This window comes from Athene noctua, unplaced genomic scaffold (genome assembly GCF_965140245.1).
Source record: "Athene noctua unplaced genomic scaffold, bAthNoc1.hap1.1 HAP1_HAP1_scaffold_31, whole genome shotgun sequence".
Lineage (NCBI taxonomy): Eukaryota > Metazoa > Chordata > Aves > Strigiformes > Strigidae > Athene > Athene noctua.
This window is the reverse complement of record NW_027437536.1, coordinates 3,467,644-3,489,143: the sequence shown is the minus strand read 5'-3', so window position 1 is coordinate 3,489,143 and position 21,500 is coordinate 3,467,644.

The following is a 21,500-nucleotide window of genomic DNA, read 5'->3' as shown; positions in this document are numbered from 1 at the left end:
AATACATTAAAGTCATTACTAAAAATGGTTTAAAGTTAAATCCAATTAAAATTAATCATTCATTTAAAATCAAAAGTAATTTTTGATACTCAACAGGTTCACTTAATGATTTTTTAAAGAAGTGTAAGCATATTGTTCAGGTATTTATTTAAAAGAAACATTAAAAATAAGGAATTATAAAATTTAAAGAAACACCTCTTAACTAAAGCATTTGTGCGTGTTAACATCACATATCCGGGGCTTTCATGCCACTGGAAAAATAAACCAAAACCACTTTTTTACTTTCTTTCCCTCTCTCAATAGTCTTTACCACAAATTTAGCAGAAATTAAAATGTAAAGCTTTACCAGATTGTTTCTGTCCCTATATTATACAATAGACTGAAAATTGCTGAATCTTAACCACTGCGTAACTGCACCACTCCATGGTTAGCAGCCTTTTGTGGAGAGGATTAGTTTATGAAATGTTTGTGTAATGACTCCTGGAACAGTCTGGGACAGACTTGCTAAAGGGACCGGGACCTTACCTGCTTCTCCTTCAGCCATTTTTTCTGGTATTGCCAAGCGCTATAAAACTGTCCATGGTTAGAATTCTGGTTATCTCATCGCTCAAAGTCATCACATTTCATGAGCTGAAACCTATGCTGCTGTGATTATCACAGGGAACAAATGGGATGAAGAGGCACCAGGCATTGATGGGGAAGGCACAGCAATGGCAAAGATTACAGGGAAAGACCAGAACTAATCTGCTTCTATAGAAGCACCAGTTATCCACTTCATTTTCCTAAAACAACTCAGGAAAGTGAGCACCTTGAACGAGGTTACTGGAAAGAGCAATAAGGTGATATTGAAGCCATTCTGTGAAGAGGCAAAGAAAAATATTTCCACTGCAAAATGAAAATAAAGATGATTCTGCCAGAAACTCCACTGTAAAATTTATCAGTAAAATCTCAGCCCCTGTTATGGAAATGGCATCAAACTTTTTGCATCATAAACAAATTCTGCATCTCCCCACAATGGACAGGGCCCATTGTCATTGACTAGTCAGAGGATTTGCACAATTAATATTCTGCAAACATCAATGAGGTGCTCATCATGAAGATCAAAGCTCTTCGATTCCCAACAATTTCCCAAGCACAGCACAAAAACCATGATAGACCACAAAAGAATTTGTCACAGTGGGATTTTTTTTTCTTTCAAGTTAAAGTCAGTAGCTTATGGTTTAAAGACTAGCATATTAAGCAATATTATCGGAGGTTTGTTGATTACTAAACATCTAGCAGTTTATCAGTTTTACCAGGTTTACATTCCTTATCTGTTATCCACATTCCTACTGCTAATATTTTTCATCCACTCATTTAGCTGCTCTTGCTTACTCTCAGACGTAATAATTTTAATGAGATTTACTGGTTTAGCTTCAGCTATTTCCCTTAAAGCTTAGATTGTCATACAAATAGAGAGGATACACTTTTTTTATGGCAGTCAAAGTGCACAGAAATTTTAACTCACTATCATATTGTGTTACTAGTAATAATTCATCCCTGTCTGCACCCCATGGCCTGAATTAGGGAAAGAAATAAAACATATTCTAAAGTCAGAGTCTGGAACTTTGTACCAAAAAAATGTTTTAAGAATCTTGAATGCTCTTCATGAGACAAAATGTAAAGCATATTTTTGTTTCAACAAGTCATTAACAGGTCATTAAGTAAATAAATACTTTGTATAGGAACATAGATAATGTCAAATATTAGGCCCTAATTATTCTGGCAGGTCTGAAGACCATTTGCTTGAATCTCTGGAGTCTACCTGTGGAGAGGAAGAGGAAACAACCAACCCAGTCATAGAAATATTAGTTAATATTATTTTCTGTCTGAACTGTGAGCATTGCACTGTTCTGCCAACCTCCTTTTTATTTTTAAAGTATCCTCAAAAATTTACACCATAAACTGGGGGGTGGTGGTGTTTCTTTGTTTGTTTTTAAATAAAAGTGAGGACCATCAAAGCAGTTGTTTTTAAAAAAAAAAAAAAAAAAAAAACACAAAAAAACAACCAAACAAAAACCAACAAAGAAAAATCCCACCACCAATAAACCTCTCTCTCCTGCACACGCCAAAACCACACTTGTTTCCACATTTTCAACTGCTGTTGGAAAAACTCCCCTGCCTAAAGCAAGGAAATACATCATCACAAGAAAGCTGTAGTTTAGCTATCTCTTGAAGATTTTGTTATCCTCAATATGGAAACACATAGTTATTTCTCTTAATATTTCAATCACAAATACTGAAAAGTGCATACATAATTAAATAATGAGAATTATAATTTGATGTAAGAGAGCAAAAGGAAAACATCTGCTATTCATTTCTAATGATTCTGATGTAACAAGAGAAAACAGAATATAAAATCCCAAAGATCTTGATAATAAGTTCTATTAATAGCCACTTGTTTCTTACATTTCTGTAAAATCTTTGGAACCAAGTCCTTTGTGTTGGCACTTTGGACTGTGGTTCAGCCACATTACTCCTAAATAATTTCCACCTTTCCAGATTCTAAATGAGAAACAACAGAATTTCTTCCTATTTTTTGTCTTAGAAAAACAACGCCAAAAAACCTTCCTCTTTAAATTTCAGATTCAACTCTTCCCTTGTCCTTTCATCAAACTCCTCAAAGAACAAGAACAAAAAAACTTTTCTTGTTTACAACTACAGTGTATTTTATTATGAATGCACTAAAGATCCTTTGAAAGGATCTGATTAATTTTACACCACTAAATGTATCATATTTAAAAAAAAAAAAAAGTAAAATAAAAAGCCAAGCACACAATCTTAAAGGAAAAATTAAATGGTTCCTCTGTATGTTTTAACATCAATGGAATCAATTTGATTCCTAACTTTATGATAATGTCTTGCAAAAGATGAATTCTGCATACATAGAGCACATAATCTGACTGACAATTAAATATGCAGGAATGAAGGAAACAGTACTTGACTTGAAATTGCAAGATTCTGCTAATATGTCATAGCTCAAAAGGTCAATCTATTTACATATGGGTGAGAACACTGATTTAAATCCAAACTAATAACAGTCTCAGAATGTTAATCAGACCATGCTGCAACATATAGATCTTAACTCAGTCACAGCATCACCTCGTCACACTACCTTGTAAAGTTAAAGGAACTGTTAAAATCTGTGTAATACCAGAGATCAATTCATTTAAGTTCCCATATAAGGTGAAGGGGGTTTACTGGGCATTAAGTTAGTTATCTGCTGTTGTAATTCAAATCGGATACCTTTTTTTCTGGTGAATGGAAATCGTAATTCCTTTAGCTGGACAAAAAAAGGACCTTATGTTTATGTGTGTGTTTATATATGGATGGCTACATATACTCACAGTTTTGCTGTTAACATTAGAAAGTAATGTAGAAACAAATAAATACTTTATGTGTAAAACCTACCAAGATTTCATTATTAAGCATCGTCTTAGTTTTATGCTGTAAACGTTCCCTTTTTTGTCTCATCTGGGGAAAATCCCTGGATTACAAGCGATAATATATGGAGACAATAAAAGTTGCTGCTAATCTCAGATTTTCTAGAGTATCGTATATTTTATTGGGTCAATTTTTAGGAATTTGTCATTTCCACAGTGCTTACAATCTCACGGTATCCAAGTGTTAACACCCAGCTGCACAAAGCGGTAGTTCTATCCTGTATTTCTTCTTTTAAATCTGCTGTACTGCAACAGAATCAAGTAGGTTTGAGTCCACATTTTTCTATTTGTTATTTAATAGTAGTGATATCTGTTGAAGCTTCCAGAGAGGAGTTGTAAATTTCCTTTCCATAGCTGACACATGTTACAGGAACATCGCTTAAGTGCATGTCTCCATTTCTCACCAAAGAAAGAGGAAGATTTTATTTCAGCATATATTTTCTCTCTGAAAGATATCACAACAGTCTACTCTCCTCTTAAGGACCACTGAAGATTTACTTCCTTTAGGAATGCATTCTCACCGAGTTCAGAACTGTGTGCAATGTAATGTTAATATCAGTGTCAGAATGCCATTTCCATTCTCTGGATGTTTTAAAAAAGAAAAGAGCTCCTTCCACCTCACTCCCAAAAAAACAACCCACACCTATTTAACCTATTTACTTCTGACCATAACAAGTTACACCCTTGTGTTTCTTACGGATCTGTGCAGGCTAACATCTTTACAACCACAGAAGGGATTTTGCGCCCACCCAAAGGAACTTCAGTAAACAACATTTCGGTGACAGAACACAACATTTCTTCCAAGTAACACTTCCTAGTTTATGAAGGAAAAACACACAAAAGGCTATCTTCATTCTTTCTTAGCAGTGCTTTCTGCAGCAAATTAAGTGAAGCATGATCATTTCTCATCTTAAATCTTACCAGAGAAGGATAAGATTTTCAGCTCGATGATTCTAAGAGGCCTGTTCAGGTCTGATAGAGGTTATAGGGATAAACTTGCATTATACAGCACAGTGGCTTAAAGAAGTATTTTAAGACCCCGTTTTTATTGAAATATTCACTTGCCTAAATGTGCAATAGTAAGCTGTTGGTACGCACAGAGCACTGAGTATGACATTGAATAATGTATGTCGTCATTTCCCTGTAGTCCTGTTGTTTATAACTGTAAACTATTTCTTATTTTGTACGTCAGTGATAACCTCTGGAGCAGTCACCACATGTGTTGTGTCTGACCAATGAATAAAACCCTTCTGTTCACAGCTGAAGACAATGCTACATAAGCAACTAAACTGCTACACAAAAACGGGCTGCTGTGAATAGCTGAGGACACTTGGGTAAAACTTATAATGTTACTTTTTTTTTACATTACTAATATTTTATATAGCCATATACTATTATGATTATGTTTTTTAATTTAAATAACATTTAAAGGAAATAATATCAAAGAACAACTCAGCACTTATGGAAATTATTTCTGCATAAGAGACAGTTCTTAATCAAAATTACTAGTGTTTGCACTTCCCTGTCCAAAACCCTCCAGGTCCAACTGATTTCATTGTATTTAAAAGCTTTAGACTCCCTCCCTGCCCCCCCCAAACTTTCTTTTGACTGGTTATCAGATGCTGGTGGGTAAAGGATTTATATTAAAATTCTTGCAACTACTCAAACAGTGCATTGACATTAGATAAAATGTTGTAGGTGTGGAAACCAGCACACTACTACCCAAGTAAAATTATTTCTTCATTATGTGAACAAGATACGAAGTAATCTGAAGAGTTTACAATACTGTTTTATCCAAAGATGCTTGGATGCAACTAGCAAAGCAAGCTTCCAAGACCAAGTCCAGATAATAATTATGGACGTATGAAATGCATTAGAGAGCCTAGCGTTTTACACTTCATGAAGGAGATGGGCTTCATTAAAAAATAAATTAAAAGGAAAAAAAAAATCACTGCTCAGAATACCCCTCAAGTTTTGCTAAGGGTGATTGGGCTGCTTTTTACTTTACAGTGGTGTAGGTCAACCGAAACAGTTTCTCTCCTTAAATCTCCAGATTCTCCTCTAATTTCTGAAAGACTCTCTTAAGCATTACAAGCACTTCCTTACTTCAATAGCCTGTTCCTTGAAACACTGACTAAAGTGAACTTCATAGAAGTCAGCTAAGCCAGGTGTTTACGGTTCACTTTTTATAGCACAAGCAGTGTCCTCTTGAACTGCAAAACCAATTCAGCTAACTCCAGAAACACATTCAGCAGTTCAAAACTAAATCTACTATACTTAACATCATAAAGACTACTTCTATTACGGGTATCTTTTTGCTTCCAGAAGCTAACTTAAAGATTTTTGCCACACACACACATCCTAATTTAAAGAAGCATGCAACTGCATGTTGTATTTTACATTGTTGGCAATACTTTCAGAATACTTCAGAAACATACAACAGTATAAATTCTTGCAAGATGATTTTGAATTCATATGTGATGCCATGAAAATCAGGGAAGTTATCTGCTTTAGTATGGATTGTAACACAATGCATAGTGTGAAAAATTACTTCTTGCGTATTTAACAAAAGACAAAAAACAGTTAATAAAACTGTTGCGTACCTAGGATCAACAGATACAGGAATAAAATAATTAAGTTCTAATATTTGACTATTTAACTGAGCAGTTAAAAACAGAATTTAACATTTTAATGGATTTTAAATGTCATACAAGCTGTATCACATCTAGCCTGCTAGTTCATATTATGCACATTAATGCATACTTTCTGAGAATTCATTGTTGGCTTATTCCTAGAATTTATTCTATTTCTATCACAAAAGTATATCATAGAATGGTTTGGGTTGGAAGGGACCTTAACAATCATTTAGTTCCAACCCCCTGCCATGGGCAGAGACACCTTCCACTAGCCCAGGTTGCCCAAAGCCCCGTCCAACCTGGCCTTGAACACTGCCAGGGAGGGGGCAGCCGCAGCTTCTCTGGGCAGCCTGTGCCAGTGTCTCATCACCCTCACAGGAAAGAATTTCTTCCTTATATCAAATCTAAATCTACCTTCTTTCAGTTTAAAGCCATTATCCTTCATCCGATCGCTACATTCCCTGATAAAGAGTCCTTCCCCATCTCTCCTGCAGGCTTCCTTTAAGTACTGGAAGGCTGCTATAAGGTCTCCCCAGAGCCTTCTCCTCTCTCTAGTCTGAACAACCCCAACTTTCTCAGCCTGCCCTCGTATGGGAGGTGCTCCAGGCCCCTGATCATCCTCATGGTCCTCCTCCAGACTCGCCCCAACAGGTCCATGTCCTTCTTATGTTGAAGGCCCCAGAACTGGGCATAGCACTGCAGGTGGAGTCTCACAAGAGTGGAAAAAAGGGGGAGAATCCCCTCCCTCAACCTGCTGGCCACACCTCTCTTGATGCAGCTCAGGACACTGTTGGCTTTCTGGGCTGTGAGTGCACATTCCTGGCTCATAGTCAGTTTTCCATACACCACTACTCCCAAGTCCTTCTCTGCAGGGCTGCTCTCAATCCACTCATCACCCAGCCTGTATTTGTGTTTGCGATTGCCCCGACCCATGTGCAGGACCTTGGTGGACTTCATGAGGTTTGCATGGGCCCACCTCTCAAGCCTGTCCAGGTCCCTCTGGATGGCACATCCCTCCCTCCAGCGTGTCAACTGCACTCCACAGCTTGGCGTCATCCCTGAACTTGCTGAGGGTGCACTTGATCCCACTGCCCATGTTACCAAAGATGTTAAACAGCGCTGGTCCCAACACCTACTCCTGAGGAACACTGCTCATCACTGCTCTCTGCTTGGACATCGAGCCATTGACTGCAACTCTTTGAGTGTGACCTCCCAGCTAACTCTTCATCCACTGAGTGGCCTATCCATCAAATCCATGTCTCTCCAATTTAGAGACAAGGATGTCATGTGGGACAGTGTCAAAGTTTTGCACAAATCCAGATAAATTATGTCAGTTGCTTCTCCCTTATACACCAATGCTGTAACCCCAATTCATCAGGCCACCAAATTCAAGAGGCATGATTTGCCCTTAGTGAAACCATGTTGGCTATCACTAATCACCTCCTTATTTTCCATGTGCCCTAGCACAGTTTCCAGGAGGATCTGCTTCATGACCTTACTGGGCACAGAGATGAGACTGACTGGCCTGCAGTTCTCAGAGTCCTCTTTGTTTCCATTTTAAAAAATGAGTTACATTTCTTCTTTTCCAGTCACTGGGAATTTCACCAGACTGCCATGACTTCTTAAATAGGATAGCTAGTGACTTAGTTACTTCATCCACTAGTTGCTCAGGACCTGTGGTTGCATCTCATTAGGTTCCATGGACTTGTGCACCTTCAGGTTTCTTAGATGGTCTTGAACCCGACCTTCTTCTATAGTGAGCAGTTTTTCCTTCTCGCAGTCCCCACCTTCACCTTCTGCGTCTTGGGCAGTGTGGCTGGAGTACTTGCTGGTGAAGACTGAGGCAAAAAAGTCTTTGAGCATCAGTCTACTCTGTATCCAAGGTGACCAAGCCTTCTGTTTCCTTGGTGAGAGGGCCCACATTTTCCCTAGTCTTCTTTTTATCACCAACGTACCTATAGAAGCTTCTCCTGTTGCCCTTGATGGCCCTGGTCAGATTTAACTCTATCAGGGTTTTGTTTTCCTAACCTGATCCCTGGCTACCTAGACGGTTTCTCTGTATTCCTCCCAGGATACCTGTCCTTGCTTCCACCTTCTGTAGGCTTTGTTTTTGTGTTTGAGCTTGTTCAGGAGCTCCTCATTCATCCACGCAAACCTTCTAGTGTTTTTGCCTGACTTCCTCTTTGTCAGGATGCATTTCTTCTGAGCCTGGAAGAGGTGATCCTTGAATATCAATAAGTTTTCTGGGGTTCCTCTTCTCTCCAGGGCTTTATCCTATGCTACTTTGCCAAGAAGATCCCTGAGAGGTCAAAGTCCACTCTCCTGAAGTGCAGGTAGCAAACTTGATGTGGACCATCCTCCCTGACCTAAGGATCTTGAACTCCACCATTCCATGGTCACTGCAGCCAGGACTGCCCTTGAGCTTCACGCTCTCCACCAGCCCCTCCTCTATCACTTGTACAAGGAAGTTATCGTCAATGCATTCCGGGAACTTCCTGGATTGCTCATGCACTGCTGTGTCATCCACCAATAGATATCAGGGTGGTTGAAGTTCTCCATGAAGATGAGGGACTATGAATGTGAGGCTACCCCTACCTGTCTACAGAGGGCCTCCATCTGCTCAGTCTTCCTGGTCAGGTGGCCTGTAGCAGTCCCTCACTATAACATCTCCTGTCCCTGCCCTCCCTTAGGCCTGATCCATATGCTCTCAGCTGCCTCCTCATCCATCCCCAAGCAGAGATCCATGCCTTCCAGCTGGTCATTGACAGAGGGCAACACGCCCTCCACATCTTCCCTGCCTGTCCTTCCTATAGAGCCGGTATTCTTCCATTCCAACGCTCCAGTCAGAGGACCCATCCCCCACCATGTCTCCATGATGCCAATAAGATCGTAGCTCTGCAGACGTCTGCATGACTCTAGTTCCTCTTGTTTATTCCCCACGCTATGTGCATTTGCACAGAGGCATTTAAATTGGGCCCCGATGAAGCTCACCAACTGGCTGGAATTTCTTTGTGCTCCTCCCCAGGTGCTCTCCTGCTGACCCGTGATCCCTTTTGAGGCTCTGAGCATCTATTGTTGGCACTGGAATCAAGTTGGTAGGAGTGGGATGGATTGAGGTTACCCTCCTCCAGCAACTTTAGTTTAAAGCCCTCTTCACCACATTGGCAATCTATGACCAAAGATGCTCTTCCCCTTCTCTGACAGATGGACCCCATCAGCCCCCAGCAGGCCAGATTTCTTAAAGCAAGTCCCATGTTCTAAGTAGCCAAGCCCCTGGCTGTGGCACTAGGCCCGTACCAGCTGTTGGTTTACCAGTTTCAACTGGTCCTTTCAAACTCCTTTTCTTTGACCAGGAGGACAGATGAAAAAACTACCTATGCTCCCTTACCACTGCTCCCAGGGCTCTGTAGTCTTTCTTGATACTCCTCAGATGGGTCCTGGCTGTATCATTGGTGCCCACGCAAAACAGCAGCAGAAAATAGTCAGTGGACTGTATGAGGCCCAGCAGTCTCTCAGTGATGTCCCTGATTCAAGCCCCCTGTAAGCACCACACCTCGCTAGAGTGTGTCCGGTCAGCAGATGGCTGCCTCTGCACCTCTCAGAGAAGAGTTGCCTATGCCTACCTCGTATACAAATTTTAATAATCTTGAAACTATTAAGAGCTAATCTGTTTTTGTTTTGTAGTGTGTTGGAAGAATGATTTATTTCTTCTGTTAGTAGTAAAAGGAGACACGCAAACTTAATTTGGCATGACTTTACAGAGTAAATCTTTTAGTTTCTATATATAATCTCCATCTCTTTTAGACAACATTCATGGTGGCCTATGTATTCCATTAAACAGTGCAAATAATATTTTATCTTTTTCTTCTTTCATACTCCACTTTTTTTTTGTTACTATTATTTGAAAGCAATTCAGGTGCTTCCCAGCAGTAAAACAGACTGCTTGAAAATACAAAGAGACGATTATCCTAATACATCAGGTGAGAAAATTAAGACATTAAAGGTCAAAAGGTCTTACTGAAGTGGTTATACTCGAATTTGATACTTCAGTGGATTCATGGCAAGCAAAATACGGAATTGTTTTAATCAGTTCAATTACACCTCTCAAATCCCTTCAGACTTGGTGCTCTGTTAACAGTGTTTTTCACATTACTATAGAAAAAATATAAAGGTTTTCCTCCCCCACTTTTCTCCATACAGCTGTTCCTATAATCTTGCTAGCTAAAGTCCTTTGGATGCAAGGCATCTTTTCAAGCAAGATATCTTCAGTGTTGCCTGCAGCCACTACAAAGCAGACATTTTCTTTGACCTCAGAGCGGCATGCAGGACAGTAAAGAAGCATTGCAAACCCCAGAGGACATAAATAACCACATTACAGAACATGTTTCTAAGGAAGATTTATTCTACTGAAGCATGGAAATGCCTTCATATAGAAGAACTCTTGGGCTTCATCTGAGTATTTTAATTAAGTGCAAATGCCAAAACTAAAATCCTATTAAAGTTCTAGTTCTGGTCTTGTGTTTCCCCAGGTGGTAAATGTGATATGATAACATGTCACAATGGGAGGAAAACCAGGAGGTGTTCAAAGCATCGCTGAGCAGAAATACTCAAGAGTAATCTACACACGCTACTTATCACGTAACTTAAGCAGTACTCTTTAATTGAAAAGTGTGTAACATGATTTGATCTGCCAAGCATTCTTCAAGGTTTTAGTGATAAAACCCTTTGGAGATATCTTATCCTTAATAGCACAGCGTTTGCAGCATAGGATGAACAAAGCAGCATTACTGAATCCCTGTTTTTACTGTGAATATCTCAGTATGATTACCTATAAAAGTTCACAAAGACCCTCTCTTCAGAAAATGGAAATCACTGTCAAAATAAAAACCAAAAGATGTCCAGACAGACTGTTGTCTATCACTACACATAAGAGAAATCTCCTTACCTCAGAGGGCAAAACATTAGTGATAAATAAGAGTGATCGTGCAATCTCATGCTTTGTGTCAGTAGGGAACTGCAGTTAATGATCCAAGAAGGCATTTCAAGTCCTATTTGATATGGAGAGGCAAAAAAACCGCACAGCAGTATGCGTTTTTTGCAGCATGCAAACCAGAGTTTAAGAAATCAAAACAAAACAGGAACAAAACTGTAGTTTGATCAACTAGAATTGCAAATGCATCTAAAAATCTGACAAAATGTAATCAGCTGCCAGGGAAATAAAGACCAGTGTGACCAAAATACTAGATGGTTAAATACGGATTGTATAAGGTCTGCCTACAAGATCAGCAAGGGATCAAATATGTCTTTATTTTGCACACAACTAGTAGTGGAATTGTTGAACTAATTAAGGTTAAAAAGTATTTCTTAAAGAAAAACAGTATAAAAAAAATATTGAGTATGAAAAAACTGTTTTGCACTACAAACACCCTTAAGTTAATGTTCTGTTTAAGGTCACTATCATTGCCTAAAACACCTTTTTTGCTTGGCAACTGATGCATATGAGGAAAAACCTTGAGTGGGTTTCCCACCTCTTCCCATCTCCCCCCAACAACCCCCACTCCCAACAACTGAAGTGCATTACTTCTGGAGAGAGACAAAGGACTGTGTGACTCACTGGTGGCACCTGTCTCAAGAACAAGTATATTCTAGCGGAGGATTCTCTCCCAGGATTAGCACTAATATTGTCAACAATAAAAACTCCATTCTATTTACATCCCATTTCCCTAAAATATAAGTATTTGCACAAAGCTTTTCAAAGCTCTCCACAAAGAGCATATTCAAGCTGCAACCAATATCCTCTACATTTTTCCTTAAGCTGCTTAAATCTTACCAGTATACTCACAAGAGGTGTGATCATGATTACATTTTTACCTCATGCAAAGTATAATATAAAAAGCAACTATACTTCACTAAAACTGAATTGTGACTTACATCAAATCTGAATTCCAAATTTTCTCTGAGTTTGCTTTAGTGCTTGCTGCTATATTCAAAGAGTTTGCTGATATCAAAGCATAGAAGACTGAATAATAAGATGTAAGGAAGGCATATTAGAAGTTGAAAATCACTGAAAAACACTGACAAAGAAAGGTGAAATAGTGGAGTTGCAGAAAGAGGTAAAAGGAAATACAGTATTAACAACTTTGAAATTAAGAAAACCAAATTAATAAACATCCTAGCCATAATGCTAATGTTAAAATCTTCAGTCCAGAACTTCCACCATACCATGTTAAAACTGCATGTTCTTCCCTGAGAAGATAGTGACCTCCTCCAAGTGCAGAACTATACTGACTCCATAACAGTGTGACTATACCTCTTTCTAAATATTCACATTTAAATGAAAAGTTTAAAAAAGGAAAGTCAGGGAAGTCTTTTTCTCCTACGAACTTTGAAGTTTTGCTCCTCCCCCCCCGCCTCCCCCCTCCACCTTCATAACTTTATTCTAAGTGAATAAGCTCTCAGCATGAGCACTCTATCATTTCTGTAGCACAACTAATACATATTTATAGTTTTTTAAAGCTAGTTATCATAACCCAAATCAGGATAGTTGTATCTTTAATTCATCTCTCAATTTTAATCAACGCAGAAACTACGGTTTCATGTTTTACTTTTTGCCTCTATGGATGCAAGATCAGAGATTACTCATAAAAAGTTTAAAAGTTCCTTAGATCTAGTGTCTACAGTGTCACATAAATAGCTTCATTTTCTTTTAAGCAAAGGATGTAACCTGAGTTATATGCTGCTGAGAATATTCTATTTGCATCATGTTTACTTTGTTGCCTCCTTTCTATGGTTCTATTTCATCACTGCTGTACTCAGCCTCATTAGCTAATCTACTTGGAGGTCACCTCAGGTCATGCTTATTCAGGGCAGACAAGTTCTACTTCATGAAGCTGATAAATCAAAGGGATCACAGACTTGTTTAGAACAGAGATTTGTTTTGGATTCTTCTCAACAGTTCTCAAGGACTGTCACATCACATACAGACAACTCCAGCCAGACAGGGACGTGATTAAGGAAGGTTATCCTACAATCAATTCTAGATAGTGTTCTTCTGATGGATCCCAGCTGTTTTACAAGTCCTTCTCTGTATTTCTACACCTTTATTTCTCATGATAATTAAAAAAAAAAATTTAAAAGTCAACTCAAACGATGGAGTAAGAATAAAAGACCAGATCTATATAATGACTTGGAAATTCCAACACAGAAATACTAGAGAAACGTTCAGCAGTTTCCTAACAATGCAGTTCGCTAAGCCCCCATACTCAGGATTCTGCTGTTGAAGTCTGTCCATGCCTTATGGTGCTTGTGGTGTGCCATCAATGAAATCTTGACCCCACCAAGTGCTTGGGACTTAAGGCAAGGATTTTGAACAAGTCAGCCTGCTCACCAGCTGAATACTTTGCTTATTGGCTCACAGTGTAAAGCAAAACATACTTCTTTTTCCTGTTACCAAAAACCCACCACAAAACAAAAACCAAAAAACCAGCCAGATTACAGAAGACAAAACACTAGCAAATACAATTGTTACCTGTGATATGCTAAGGATATTCTGTCTCATGAATGAAATATAACAGCTAATTTCTTCCACACTGACATCCACAGGATTACACGGGACATTTCACATAAAAATATTTTATTCACTGCTGATTGTCAGACAAGCCTGTCTTCTGAGCCTCCCCAGCTCTCTACTTTGTCATCCAAAGGAAGACTTGCAGCATAGATAATCACTACTGGGATTACCGAGCAACTAGTTATGACCACCAAACAGGAGCAAAAAAGCTAGTGTACATCATATGGCCACCCTGCAAAGAAATTTCTTAATAATCCTTCTTTGGCATCTATGCAACTTACATTTATACAGGTAGTGTGAATTTTAATTGCATTTTCACAATACTCTTCAAAGGTATGAAGTATATTCCCACTTTTAAAGAAATTTAAGAGTTTAGCCCACAAAGTCTACCATGTAACAAAAAAAAAAAAAAGAAAAATTAAAAAAAAAATCAACATTTTCAACTGGTGCCTAATACTGAAAGAACCACAAAGAAAAGCTGCCCAAAATCCTTAATCAGTATTATGAAAAAACATTGTTTTATCATTAGATTATCTAGGCCTGATTCTAAGCATCCTCCAAATATTCTTAAACAAGGCACACCCTCCAAAGACAGCAGCATTAGGAATTGTTTCTCCCTCACATTTGCCTCGTAGTTGGAGTTCTTTAAGGAGTTAAAGATAAGATTTGAATCTCTTCCTCAGGGAAGCTCCCAGGTATTTCTACACTGTGGTCATGCTGCAACCACAGGTCACCCATCCGGATACCTGAGCCAATGTCAAAAGCCAAAGGTGATTACTGTAACAGTGTAAATATGTCAGTACTTATCCCAGTACTGCCATTGTTCAACATGCTGAGCTACATGCTGCCAAAATAGTATTTTGTTTGACAGTACCCAGGTAGCCAGGTATACATACAGATGAGTTTTAATTATATTCAGTCTTTTTAGCTAAAATGACTTTTTTTTAAAAAAAAAAAAAAAAAAAAAAAAAGGCTTCCAGATAAAATCCTGGAAAACAAATGCCTATAAGCTTGACATCTACATTGGGAAATGTAGCAGAAACTACCACAAGAGGACAAAAAAGTAAAACAGCAACCCTAAAACACACCAAAAGACACAACACTAACTATGATATCAGAGTCAGAATGTTTTTTCAAAAGTGAAAGAGCACCGTTAGGCTTGGGAACTAGCATTTGAAATAGTTAACAAGTTTGTGGGTAAGGGAGATCCACTGATACTGTCAGCTACAAGGCTTTCAAGATTACTTGCCAAAGCCTCTTAAACAAGCGAAGTAGCCAGGGGTTGAAAGGAAGGTGCTCTACAGTTTGTTGAGAGATTGGATAAGGTGAATTTTATAGCAGAGAAAGACTGTGAAGAGGGTTTCACATGTGCTGGATTACATGCTCTTCAACACTACAGATACATAAATGACCTGGAAAAGAGAAAAAACAATGAAGTGACAAATGTTGCTGATGAAATTACATTGTTCAAAATAGAAGAGTTGAAGAATGACTGCAAAAAACTCTTAAAGACTTTATGAAATTTACTGGATTCTAAATTGGCAGATGAAATTGAACATAAAATTGTGAAGTGATATAACAACAAAAAAAAAATCCCAGCTGTCTATAGATATTAATGGGCATACCCCTATTAAAAGAAAACAAACTTTGGAGCTACAATAGATAGTTCTGAAAAAAAATGACAGTTTATAGCATAATAGCAGTCAAAATAAACTTAGTAATTATTAGGAAAGCTGCTGTGATTGACAGTGTCCACTGTGAAACTATTTGGATCTCAAAAGTCCCCAAACAGCTCTCAAAAGGCTCAGAAGCTGAAGTGTAAATTAAGAGCTCAGAAAAACCCATAGTTGAGAGGTAGTTGTTTTCAGAACATGTTAGAAGCCAGCTATGTGGAATGATTTCTCAGTAACAGCACCGAAACAAATGGACTCGTAAAGAAGAAAGCCTCTTTCAACGAACATACTGCACCAGTTTACTCCGATCACAGAAATTTACATGTACTTGACCAGTGCTTACAGAATAACCAGTAGAAAAATTCATATGAGCAGCATTATATTCCTTTACAAGATTTTAGAGGTTATGTTTTCTGTGTTGAGCCTGATACCTGTTATGATTTCTCCTAGAATCAACCTAAGACAGGGGAATTTGCTCTTAAGTAGTGGAAAGAGCATGACAGTCACATAAGGGCTTCCCTTTCAAAGTAGGTCATAGAATTGCTTTATTTCTGGGATTCAATTTGACACATTCCTAAATATTCTCAAAAATAACTGTAGTCAAATTTAAAACATCTCTCATGGGGTTTGTCTTGTAAATTTATTGTTACTAGGATGGATTTATTTGTATGTTATTTTTCTGCTTTATTGGTTATGAAGTCATTTACGCAGCAGATTTCTCTTGCCCAGCTGTTCTTCCTACTTTGATGCTGCAGAAATAACTAAAACTAAAGAAATAGAATGTTACTTGATCTTCAAAATGACACTATACATTCACAAATAATACAACCCCTTGAATATTTCAAGTTCAACAGTTAACTTTAAGTAGACTCTTTAAAAATGTAGATCTAAAGGACTGTGGGTTAAAAGAAAGACCCCTTACTAGTGATCATAGGCACATGGTATCCATCATCTTACACTGAGAAGTTTGATACCCAGTAGTTTGTACTGTAGCTTTGAGCAAAACTATAAACCCTTTGGATTTCCACCAGGTATACACTACAGTTTTATTCTCTCTTCTGGTAAAGTAACAAGTTACAGTAAACACTTGCTGAATAAACCCCCAAGTAAACAGAGCCAGAATACGACCCACAGTTAGAGCACAAGCAAAATCACACATGCATCTCTGTATTTGCAAAGTATTGACAACTTCTCAAAAAAAACCCAAAATCTGCAAGAAGTAAGGTGTTTTGCTGAACATCCAAGGAAATAAACAGAAAAGGAAAAACTTAGTGGATTAGGGTAATGTGCAGTGTGTTAACTATAAACCACAGCTTCCTCTTCTAGGTACAGTAATCTCTGCAACCACCCCAGGAGCATTTGGCTTACCTAACAGAGCCTTTAATCAAATCTACAAAATGTGCAAACCTGCAAATTTATTTGATCGGTCATAGTTTATAACTGGTACAAATGCTTCTCCAAAGCTTTTAATATATTAAGACATCTGATGGAGAGGATTCTTTTCTACAGCTGCTTCTTCAAAATTATAATTTTGTACATGTTAGTCATTAGACAGTGTTCCATAAAGAATCCCACAGTTTCAAAGATCACATTTTCATTTCAAGTGTAGTGTATTTGGCTTTTGTGGAGGTTTGAAAAACATATCCAAAGACATCAACTTTGTACCGAAAAAAAAGGTACATATTAATATAGATATGTTTTTCATTAACTTATTTCATGGATTTTTTCCTATCGGTAAGAAATTAAGAGACAGGTTACTAAAGCCATAGAATACTTTCTATTTAATAATATTTCAAGTATAATACCCCAGTTGTGTTACTTGCTCTGATGTTGCTTTGAAAGGAGTTAGGGGCACTGGAGCCTATATTTGAGACTATACTGGAAAAGAGCCTGAATGAAGTCACACACTGCAATATTCCAAGTAAATATTTATTTTTTCCTCTCGTCAACTTTGCTTTCACAGATGCATTGCTTTCACTTTCTTGATGTGGGAAGAACCCACCTCAAAGCAGAGGGGTATGTGGCACCTCCTGATGCTGCCCTGTCCAGCACCAGCAAAGCTTTCAGTAAGTAGGAAGAGCACGAGGTGTAGGGACTGATAACCAGTGAAGTAAGATAACTAACCAGTGTATCTGACTAAGCTATTCTGTATTTGTCCAGCTCCAAAGTCCATATTTAAATGTTGTGTTCCCTCCACATGCTAATATCTATGACAGGCTAAAACTCCAAGAACATTGTCGCTTTAGCTCATTTGAAGACTACAAGCAGAGATGGAGCTTTCACTTAAAACGAGTGGAGAGCTCTGATCAAAAAAATAGTGTTCTCTTTTCCTTTCTCATGGAATGCTGGGTTAGACTAAGGGATGCCAAGTCCTGGCAAATCTTATTTTCAATTAGTCTTGTATCTTTACAGTTGTTGTCATCATTGACAGTAAGTTATGGTATGCTTGGAGTTTTTGTGGAGAATATGTTTAGTGGTTTTGTGGTTTGAACTCGGCTGGTAGCCAATCATCACGTGGCCAGTCATTTACTCCTCCCCCCAGTGAAATAGGGGAGAGACAAAAAAAAAATTCATAGGTTGAATTAAAAAGAAAAATAATTTGGTAGTAGTAACAAAACAACAGTAAGCCCAAATGGGTAAAATACAGCAGTTACCCACCCACCAGCAATCAGTATGCAGCCCACCCCCAGCAGCAACCCCGACTCCACCAGAAATCCCACTGCCAACTGGGAAACTGAAACCAAAAATGAGAAAGCGTGCATCCCCTCATATACTAAGCATGACATCACATGATATGAAATACTCAAATGATTGATCCAGGCCTGGGCCTCTAGCTGTGCTCCCTCTCAGCCCAAGGAAAGTTAACTCTATCCTGGATGAAACCAGGGCAAGTGTCATTCATCACTGTGATTTATGGAGATCCCATAACAGCAATTAAAAGTGGTTATTTAGTCATATGCTGTCACCAGAAGAGGATATAGCCCATAAAGTGGAATGGTTCGGGAGCCTGCAAAGATTTTATTTGATAGTCACACCTAAAATACCAGCCAAACAAATGATTTTTTAGGGTCCTTTACACATTTCAAGAAATCCAAAAGTCTTGGCCAGTAAAGAATCTTCGGTTTAAATGCTTGTTTTGCCTCTAAAATCAAATGAAACACTTTATTAACTCATTCATAGCCAAAATTCAAAATTACAAAACAGATGACTGGTTTTCTTTGTAAATAACTCTGTGCTGCTACTGGTAAGCTTCATTTGGTGTCAAACAGAAGATCTGAGTATAAATGCCATACTTATTATTCATCCCTTGATCAAACCGCTGTTGCACAACGCATATCTCGGTGCATAAACTGCAGTAAAATTTGCTGGAAGATTTAGACATAAAGGTGATGAAATAAAAAAGGAAGCATTTCTTTTGCTCCACAGCTTGAAGCTGTTCTTCACATCAGGGTTTCAGAGAGACATACAGAAACACAAAGCTTTGTATCCTGAAGATCCTGTGGTGATATATACAAAGGAGAATTTAAGTTTTGGCATTCCTAAAGTGAAAATAAACAAGGGGGTTAATATAAGACTACCATATCTCACGTAATAAATAATTAAAAATCACTAATAAGTACAAGATACTTTTCATCAATTCTATCCTGTTAGGGCACACTTCAGAGATTTATAAATATCTGCTCAGCAAGCTCTTTGGAGTGGTGAAATAAATTCCAGGGGATATTACTAATCAATAAAAGTACATGCAGAAGTGTCACACTGTGAGCTGTCTGCAGCACAGCAAACAACTGCTTCGCGCTGCAGTGCAACTGCATGGGCATCCATGCCAATATTCAGTGAAACAGCAAATCTACTTTAATAGACTCAACAAATCAAATAAAGGTGATCACTCCTAAGTGCAGCGGGAAGTGATGCATATCCTATAAAAAACATTATTTCACAGAAGCAAGTCTATTGTAAGTCTCCAAAACTATCAGTGAAATAGCTGGTGTGACCTTCAGTTTCTAATCTGCAAGAATTTTTAGCAATCTGTAACTGTCATAGTTGATGAAACTTTCTGCTACCATACCTAAAAGCTTTGTAAAGTTTTCTTCCTGAGTAATCGGTAATGATGTGCTGTTGTTCTAACACGTGCTTACGCGTGACTGCAATATTAAGAACATACGCTCTGATTTAAAGCAGAGGTAGCTTAACAGGAAGTAGCATATTGATTTTCAAATTTTCATAGCTGGTTTACTTTAATAACATTTCAAAACTTCAAATAATTTCTTCCTTCTGCTGTAGAATATTTTAATAAACACTAAAATCATTACATTTATCTACTTTCCCAGCTAAAAGATTAATTTGTTTAATGAAAACTGCAAGATGGAAGAAAAATCATGATGAAGCTGTTATATGTATATCCTTGCAACACCAAGTTAGGAAATTTAATTGTTGTGAGTTCTTAAGTCAATCCAAAGTTGAACACAATCACATTTTTAAAAGACATTATTATAACCAAAGGAAAATCTAGAACTTTAGCTTAACTAAGTATATCTTACTTGCTAAGGTTACAGGAGATTTGGTGTTTATTCAGAACTGTTCCTCTCCGCATATTTTTCTGTGGCACTTAAAACTAATTTACAGGAATTATTAAACAGTTTCTTTGAGAACCAGGAAAATAACAGACAAATATACTTTGAAAAATTTTCTGGTTTAAGTGCGGATATCAAACATCAGGTCACACAGGTATTCTGCAGTTCACTTTAACTACTCCTCAGGGAATGTATCACAATAGAAAGCAGATAGAGAAACACCTCGTAGTACTCAGTATAAGTTATTAACAAATATTTGTGTTGGGTTCATATGGCAAGGTTATGACTGTGGAGTCACGCAAGGTGGCTTCTGTGAGAAGAGACCAGAAGCTGCTCTCCATGACAGACAGAGCCAGTTCCCACTGGCTTCACTGCTGCCCAAAGCTGAGCCCATCAACAACACTGGTGGGTGCCCCTGTGATAACATATTTAAGAAAAGGTAAAAAGTGCTGCATGTCAGTTGTGAGAGAGAGGAGTGAGAGAAATGTGAGAGAAACAGCCCTGCAGGCACCAGGGTCAGAGAAGGAGCACGAGGTGCCCCTGGTGCCGGAGCACATGGCCTGCAGCACACGGAGAGACCACGGTGAAGCAGGTTGTCCTGCTGCAACCCATGGAGAAGGCCACATCAGAGCAGATATCCACACTGCAGCCAGTGGAGGACACCACATCACAGCAGGTGGATGTGCCCTGAAGGAACCTGCAACATGCAGAGCACCCACACAGGAGGGGGATGCTGTCAGGAACTGCAGTCTGGGTAGAGTGGCACATGCAGGAACAGTCTGTTCCTGATGGACAGTACTCCATGGGAAGGGCCATGCTGGAGCATTTCATGAAGCACTGCATCCCATGAGAGGAATCCCACACTGGAGCAGGGGAACACAGTGAAGAGGAACGCAGCAGAGATGAAGTGTTATGAACCCCCATTCCCCATCCCCCTGTGCTGCTTGGTGGGGGAGGATATAGAAGCATCATGAGTGAATTTGAGCCTGAGAAGGGAGGGATGGGGGGAAAGTGGTTTTAGTTTTGTCTTTGTTTCTCACTATCCTACTCCATTTTTAATTGTCAATTAATCTTCCCCAGTCGTTTGTTTTGCCCATGAGGGTAATTAGAGAGTGGTCTCCCTTTATTTATCTTGACCCATGAGCTTCTTTTCATCTTCTGCCTCTGTCTTGCTGAGGAGGCGGATGGAGAGAACAGCTGGGTGGGGGTCTGGCAGTCAGCCAAGGTTAACCCACCACAATATTGAAAATCTAGGACAAAAATTATGTAGCTCTAAAAGACTCTGGAACAGCCTTCCAGAGTCATCTGAAACCAGAAGTTAATTGTTTTATGAAAAGGCTGATGTGGTATTATTTACTGCAGAGTGACACAGGACATCAACAGCCCCAACATCTTTTGTACTGAGACCTCCAAAAGTCATACCACTAAAAACTGCCAACCAACCCAAAACAAGCTATTGAACTGTTTTGATCTGCACTTAGCACAAGAAAGCCGGTGCTATGCATAAGACCTTTTAATCAGACCCTTAATGCATCTCTTCAGATAAATGCCTTTAGAAGTGTATT